At 43.8% G+C, this 7,887-nt stretch overlaps 1 pseudogene; it reads left to right on the top strand.

The window, feature by feature from the left end:
• Positions 1-6,073: 6,073 nt before the first annotated feature.
• On the top strand, positions 6,074-7,426 carry LOC144577603 (developmental pluripotency-associated protein 4 pseudogene; annotated as a pseudogene).
• The last annotated feature ends 461 nt before the right edge of the window (positions 7,427-7,887 follow it).

The following is a 7,887-nucleotide window of genomic DNA, read 5'->3' as shown; positions in this document are numbered from 1 at the left end:
TCCTGCCTCAGCCTCCCAAGTAGCTGAGATTACAGGTGCCCACCACCACGCCCAGCTAATTTTTGTATTTTTAGTAAGGACGGAGTTTCACGCTGCTGGCCAGGCTGGTCTCAAACTCCTGATCCCATGATCTCCTCGCCTTGGCCTCCCAAAGTTCTGGGATTACAGGTGTGAGCCACCACGCCCAGCCTGTCCTACCCTTTAGATTGTAGCTAGGTCCAAGTAAAAGATTAGTTCTCTTTTTTTCATTAATCTTTGCTAATGATACTATTGTTACAAACTCCTTTCTGCCTTAGTTTCTCTTTTTGTAAAAGATAAACTTGTATTTTACTGGGTAAAATGTAAGTACTTGAGGCTCTGACATAATCAGCTTCCATTCATTCAATGAATATTTATTTGTTGGCATTCAGTATACCAGGTCCAGTGCTGGAGAATCCAAAAATTTAATAAACCAGTTTCTATTGGGAGGAATGAGAAAGCTTATATTTAAAATTCCTAATGAAAAATGCTGTGATGTAGAGACATGCAGAAGAAAGTATAAAAAGAGGACACCTAACTCAGCTGGGGATGAAGGGCAGCTGAGATAGAAGAGGAATGTCAGCTGACAGGAGCCAGTTTAAAGCATGAGAGGTGTTTCGGACAAAGGGCTCTGCAAGAATAAACATAGCCTGAGAAGAACATTTGAGGGACTCTACCTCTAGTTTGGTTGGAATGAAACGTGAGTATGAGAATGTGGACCAGCTGGGCACAGTGGCTCACGCCTGTAATTCCAGCACTTTGGGAGGCCAAGGTGGGCAGATCATGAGGTCAGGAGTTTGAGACCAGCCTGATCAACATGGTGAAACCCTTTCTCTACAAAAATTAGCAAGTCGTGGTGACGCACTGTAATCCCTACTCAGTAGGAAGAGGTAGGAGAATCGCTTGAATGCAGGAAGCAGAATGTCTGCCTGGGCAACAGAGTGAGACTCCATCTCAAAAAACTCAAAAAAAAAAAAAAAAAAAAATGGGCCGGGCGCGGTAGCTCACGCCTGTAATCCCAGCACTTTGGGAGGCCGAGGCGGGTGGATCACGAGGTCAAGAGATCGAGACCATACTGGTCAGCATGGTGAAACCCCGTCTCTACTAAAAATACAAAAAATTAGCTGGGCACTGTGGCGCGTGCCTGTAATCCCAGCTACACAGGAGGCTGAGGCAGGAGAATTGCCTGAACCCAGGAGGCGGAGGTTGCGATGAGCGGAGATCGCGCCATTGCACTCCAGCCTGGGTAAACAAGAGCGAAACTCCGTCTCAAAAAAAAAAAAAAAAAAGGCCAGGCATAGTGGCTCATGTCTGTAATTCCAACACTTTGGGAGGCTGAGGTGGGTGGATCACAAAGTCAGGAGTTCGAGACCAGGCTGGCCAATACGGTGAAACCCCAACTCTGAAAAACACATAAATTAATCAAGCGTGGTGGTGCATGCCTGTACTGTAGTCCCAGCTATTCTGGAGGCTGAGGCAGAAGAATCACTTGAACCCGGGAGGCAGAGGTTGCAATGAGCCAAGATTGCACCACTGCACTCCAGCCTGGGCGACAGAGCTAGACTTCGTCTCTAAAAACAAACAAAAAACACAGAATGTGGACCAATGAAGCTGAGGATGTAGATAGGGGCTGCATGTTTTAAGTTGATGCTAGGCTTTCACGGAGTAAATGAAATTTAATAAAAGCTTATCTGGCCGGGCGTGGTGGCTCACGCCTGTAATCCAAGCACTTTGGAGGCCAAGGCGGGTGGATCATCTGATATCGGGAGTTCAAGACCAGCCTGACCAACATGGTGAAACCCCTGTCTTTAAAAAAAAAAAAAAAAAAAAAAAAATTTATCTATGATCTATTCCAGTGTGCTTTCCTAATTCTTCTTTGGTTTAGCAATAACAAAACCAAAATGTATAGAATTGAAAAAATATAAACGTAAGCCTATTAAAAAAATATCACACACTCTTGTTTTGCCAAATAATATCTTCTATAATCTGGGTTCTCCAATAGCCATTAAAGTAGATTATAGCAAGTCTTAATCATCAAAATATGCTAAAAGAATGTAGATTTTGGGAGAAATCCTAAAAAGGATTTAGAAAAGTCTAGGTGACAGATAATTTGAAGGAAGTTGAAAGCCTTTGCTGACATAGCAAAAAGAACATACCTTCAGGGTTTGATTGATAGAATTTTCTTTTTTCCCTTCTTCTCCAAGTTATTGGTAAAGAGGTAGTATTTTGATACTTGTTTTTCTTTAACTTAAAGAATATGAAAGATGTCAGAATCTTATATTACTATATAGTGAACAAACGAAGCCATTCTCTCTCTTTTTTTTTTTTTTTTTAAAGACGGGTTTTCACCATGGTCTTGATCTCTTGACCTTGTGATCTGCCCACCTCGGCCTCCCAAAGTGCTGGGATTACAGGTGTGAGCCACCGTGCCCAGCCCAAACAAAACCATTCTCTAAAAGACTAGGTTAAATTAACTTTTTTTTTCCCCTGAGGCAGAGTTTTGCTGTTGTTACCCAGACTGGAGTACAGTGGCATGATCTCTGCTCACTGCAACCTCCGCCTCCTGGGTTCAAGCAATTCTCCTGCCTCAGCCTCCCCAGTAGGTTGCAGTGAGCCAAGATCGCACCACTGCCCTCCAATCTGGGTGACAGAGCGAGACTCCATCTCAAAAACAAACAAACAAAAACACTTTATTATACCTCTTGGAGAACTTTCCAAATCAGCACATAATGCGCTTCCTTTTATGCCTTCATAGTATTCTATTGTCTGGATGTATTATCATTATTTAACAAATACCGTATTGGTGAATATTTGTTGTTATTACTAGAATTACCATATTTCCTTGTTTGTGTGGGACAGTCTCAGTTCATGCCAGTTGTCCCAGATTATTTATTTATTTATTTGAGACAGAGTCTTGCTCTGTTGCCTAGGCTGGAGTGCAGTAGTGTCATCTCGTCTCCCTCCAATGTCCGCCTCCTGGGTTCAAGCAATTCTGCCTCAGCCTCCAGGGTAGCTGGGACTACAGGCATGAGCCACCATGGCCAGCTGACTTTTGTATTTAGTAGAGACAGAGTTTCACCGTGTTGACTAGGCTGGTCTCAAACTCCTGACTTCAAGTGATCCACCCACCTCGGCCTCTCAAAGTGCTGGGATTATAGGCATGAGCCACTGCACTCAGCCCCAGTTTAAATATTCATAGTGTCCTCTTTCTCTTCCAACAGTGTTCCAATTTGGGTAGTATATGTTTTATGATTACCTTAGCTATCACAGACAGTGCTGCAGTAAATATGCTTGTATATCTTGTCATTTTGCAAGTTTGCAAATATAACTGTAGGATAAATTCCCAAAAGTGTAATCGCTGTGTCAAAGAGTATATACATTTGTAATTTTTGTAGATGGTGACAAATTGCCGTCCGTACTGGTCATACCGTTTGTCAGTCTCACCAGCAATGCAGTAGAGTGCCTGTTTTCCCTCCCTCACTTCAGTTGGTTATTTTTTTTTTTCAGGTAGAGTATCTCTCTGTAACCCAGGCTGAAGTGTAGTGGCAAGATCTGGGCTCACTGCAACCTCTGTCTCCAGGGTTCAAATGATTTGCCTGTCTCAGCCTCCCAAGTAGCTGAGATTACAGGCATGCATCACCACACCCGGCTAATTGTTTCTTGTATTTTTAGTAGAGAGGGGGTTTCACCATGTTGTCCAGACTGGTCTTGAACTGTTGACCTCAGGTGATCTGCCTGCCTCAGTCTCCTAAAGTACTTGGATTACAGGCGTGAGCCACCACAACTAGTCAGTTACCACTTTTGTTTTTTGTTTTTGGAGACAGAGTTTTGCTCTTGTCACCCAGACCTGAGTGCAGTGGTGTGATCTTGGCTCACTGCAAACTCTGCATCCGGGGTTCAAGCAATTCTCCTGCCTCAGCCTTTCAAGTAGCTGGGATTACAGGCACCCACCACCAAGCCCAGCTATTTTTTTTTTTTTTTTGAGATGGATTCTCACTGTGTCGCCCAGGCTGGAGTACAGTAGCGCAATTTTGGCTCACTGCAACCTCCGCCTCCTGGGTTCAAGTGATTCTTCTGCTTCAGTCTCCCAAGTATCTAGGACTACAGGTGCATGCCACCATGCCCAGCTAATTTTTTTATTTTTAGTAGAGACAGGGTTTCACCATATTTGCCAGGCTGGTCTCAAACTCCTGACCTCATGATCCGCCCACCTCAGCCTCTCAAAAGTGCTGGGATTACAGGTATGAGCCAATGCACCCTTTATTTTAATGCTTGTCATCCAAGTAGGTGTAATATGCTATCTCAGTATTATTTTTCACTTTCTAAAAATTATGAATGGGGTTGAACATCTTTTATATGTTTAAGAACATTGTTGTTTTGAAGTATTTATTCATATGTTTTTTCCATTTTTCTGTTGGATATTAAACTTTTAAGTTTTATTATTTTGTTCTTTTTATTATTATTTTGTTAATTTTTTTTTTTAGAGACAGGGTCTTGCTCTGTCACTCGGGCTAGAGTGCAATGATAAGATCATAGCCCACTGTAATCTCAGACTAGACTCAGTTGATCCTCCTGCCTCAACCTCCAGGTAGTTAGGACTACAGGTGAATGTTACCACGCCCAGTTAATTTATGTATTTTTTTGTGGAGATGGGGTCTTGCTGTGTTTTCCAGGCTGGTTTTTTGAATTCTTAGTATCGAGTAGTCCTCCTGCCTCGGTCTCTCAAAGCGCTGGCATTACAGGTGTGAGCCACTATGCCTGGCCAGATATTAAGCTTTTAATATTGATTTTTAGGAAGTTTTCATGTATTTTGGAAATTAGCTCTTTATGAAATGAGTTGGATACATTCCCCGTCCCTGCCTGTTTATCATTTGACTTTGGTTTTCCATTTGTAGATTTTGCCATGCAGAAATGTTTTCTCTTTGTGGTCAGGTCAGCTTTCAAATTTTTTCTTTTTCTTTTTCTTTTTTCTCCAAGGCTGGGTCTCACTGTATCACCTAGGCTGGAGTGCAGTGTCATCATCATGGCTCATTGCAGCCTCGACCTCCAAGGGCTCAGGTGATCCTTCCACCTCAGCCTCCTGAGTAGCTGGGACTACAGGTGTGCACTACCATGCCTAGCTAATTTTTTGTATTTTTTGTAGAGACAGCATTTTGCCACATTGCTCAGGCTGGAGGTTTACTATTTCTACAATGACATAAAAATCCATTGTTCAGCTAGAGGTTCACACGTGTTCCTTTATTTCTCCATTTTCCTTATCCTTTATATCCTCTAACGGGTCTCAAATCCATCCACTTCTCATTTCCATTGCTACTATACTAGTGAAGCTTCTTAATTTAAGTCTCCCATCAGTTTTACTTCCTTTCATTTGTTACAGTATAGCCACAAGTGGTCTTGCAGAAATGCAAATCAGATTATGTTGCTTTTTAAATATAGCCCAGGCCTGGCATGGTGACTCACGCCTGTAATCCCAGCACTTTGGGAGGCCGAGGCAGGCAGATCACAAGGTCAGGAGTTCAAGACCAGCTGACCAACAATGGTGAAACCCTGTCTCTACTAAAAATCCAAAAATTAGCCAGGTGTGGTGGCGCATGCCTTTAATTATAGCTACTCAGGAGGCTGAGGCAGGAGAATCACTTGAACCCGGGAGGCAGAGGCCTCAGTGAGCCAGGATTGTGCCACTGTGCTCCAGCCTGGGCAACAGAGCAAGACTCCATCTAAATAAATAAGTAAATAAATAAATTCCAGTAGTAATTTCCCAACTCTAACATAGCTTAGAATACAATTAAAAATGAGTGAAGAAAAACAAATGAGAGGTGAGGACATATAGTCAGCACATGTAGATTACTCTTGACTATGGGGAAAATTAAAATAAGAATATCTAGAGAAGAACCTACAGTACAGCTTTTGTTTATTTGTTTTTTATGTATGCATATTTTCATCTTATCTTTTTAAAAGGTTATTATATCCATATGTTGAGGAGGAAAGCCAGTAGAGATATCAAGGTTGAAAACAGCAGGTAAATATGATATGGTAAGAATATAGAGTGAGGCTGGTAATTCCAGCGCTTCAGGAGGCCATGGCAGGTGGATCATCTGAGATCAGGAGTTCGAGACTAGGCTGACCAACATAGAGAAACCCTGTCTCTACTAAAAATAGAAAATTAGCCGGGTGTGGTGGCACATGCCTGTAATCTCAGCTACTCCGGAGGCTGAGATAGGAGAATTGGTTGAACCTGGGAGGAGATTGTGGCGAGCCGATATCACGTTACTGTACTCCAGCCTGGGCAGCAAGAGCAAAACTCTGTTTCAAAAAAAAAGAATGGGCCATTTTGGAAGCATCCAGCTAAGTTTCGCTTCCTGTCTGAATATAGAGAAGGTAAAAGGCAAGGAGTGGACCTCCACAGAGAAGGTGAGGGAAGAGGATCAGCAGGCTTCTAATCAACCAAACATGACTGCTTTGCTGGGAACATCAGCAAAGGGGGGAACCAAAGGAAAAGTATCTGTTAAAGGTGAAAAAGTGCTCTGCCCTAAGAAGAAGGCAGGCTGTGATAACCCCAGACCTCAGAAGAAGATACCAATCCCTCCCTTTCCCTCTAAACTGCCACCCGTTAATCTGATTCACCAGGACATCGTGCGGGCCTGGTGTCAGCAATTAAAGCTGAGCACCAGAGGCCAGAAACTGGATGCAGATAAGTGCCTGTGTGCCTTTGCTTACCCAAACCAAAAGGATTTCCCTAGCACAGCAAAAGAGGCCAAAATTGGAAGTCATTGCAAAATAAATTAAAGGTGGAAAAAGGGAAAGCGTGCCTGCAGAGTTCTGGGACACAGCCTCCTCAAGTGGCCCTTCCCCCTGCGGAGGGGCTGCCTGCTCTGGAAGGGCCCACTGCTCTCCTTGAGGGAGTTAATACAGTTGTGGTGACAACTTCTGCCCCAGAGGTTGTGCTGGTCTCCTGGGCAAGAATTTCAGCCAGGGCAAGGACGCCAGAGGCAGTGGAATCTCCACAAGAAGCCAGTGGTGTCAGGTGGTGTGTGGTCCATGGGAAAAGTCTCCCTGCAGACACAGATGATTGGATGCACCTGCAGTTTCATGCTGGTCAAGCCTGGGTTCTGGAAAAGCAAGAAGGGAGAGTGAGTGAGTGCCCTCATCCTGCTTCCTGCCTCCAGTTTTCTGCCCCCGCACCTTGAAGACAATATGTTGTGCCCCAAATGTGTTCACAGGAACAAGGTCTTAATAAAAAGCCTCCAATTGGAATAGACTATCAGGAAAAAGGCCGTATCTATGGTAATTCATGGCAGAAAGGCTGGAGAGTCGGATTCCGTGGTGCTGCTGACAGGTGAACTTGGTCCTCTCCGCACCTGCTTATGGGCCATGCAGATTGCTGGGGTGGCAGATCTTAGCCTAAGACCCCTAGCAGTGCCTGTTGCTTTGTGAGTAGAGATAGGATAGACTCTTGCATTTATTTATTTATTTATTTTTGAGACGGAGTTTCGCTGTTGTTACCCAGACTGGAGTGCAATGGCAGGATCTTGGCTCACCGCAACCTCCGCCTCCTGGTTTCAAGCAATTCTCCTGCCTCAGCCTCCCGAGTAGCTGGGACTACTGGCGCACACCACCATGCCCAGCTAATTTTTGTATTTTTAGTAGAGACGGGGTTTCACCTTGTTGACCAGGATGGTCTCGATCTCTTGACCTCGTGATCCACCCACCTCGGCCTCCCAAAGTGCTGGGATTATAGGCATGAGCCACCACGCCTGGCCTGACTCTTGCATTTAAAAACGGAAAAACATTTCACAAATTACCATAAATTGTAGTTAATATGTAGAAAAACTCATTCATACTACCTTTCTAAAATAGAAAATACTTTAG

The sequence above is a fragment of the Callithrix jacchus genome, chromosome 9, assembly GCF_049354715.1.
Source record: "Callithrix jacchus isolate 240 chromosome 9, calJac240_pri, whole genome shotgun sequence".
Lineage (NCBI taxonomy): Eukaryota > Metazoa > Chordata > Mammalia > Primates > Cebidae > Callithrix > Callithrix jacchus.
The sequence above is the reverse complement of the archived record's forward strand: the minus strand, read 5'-3'. Positions and strand labels throughout refer to the sequence as shown.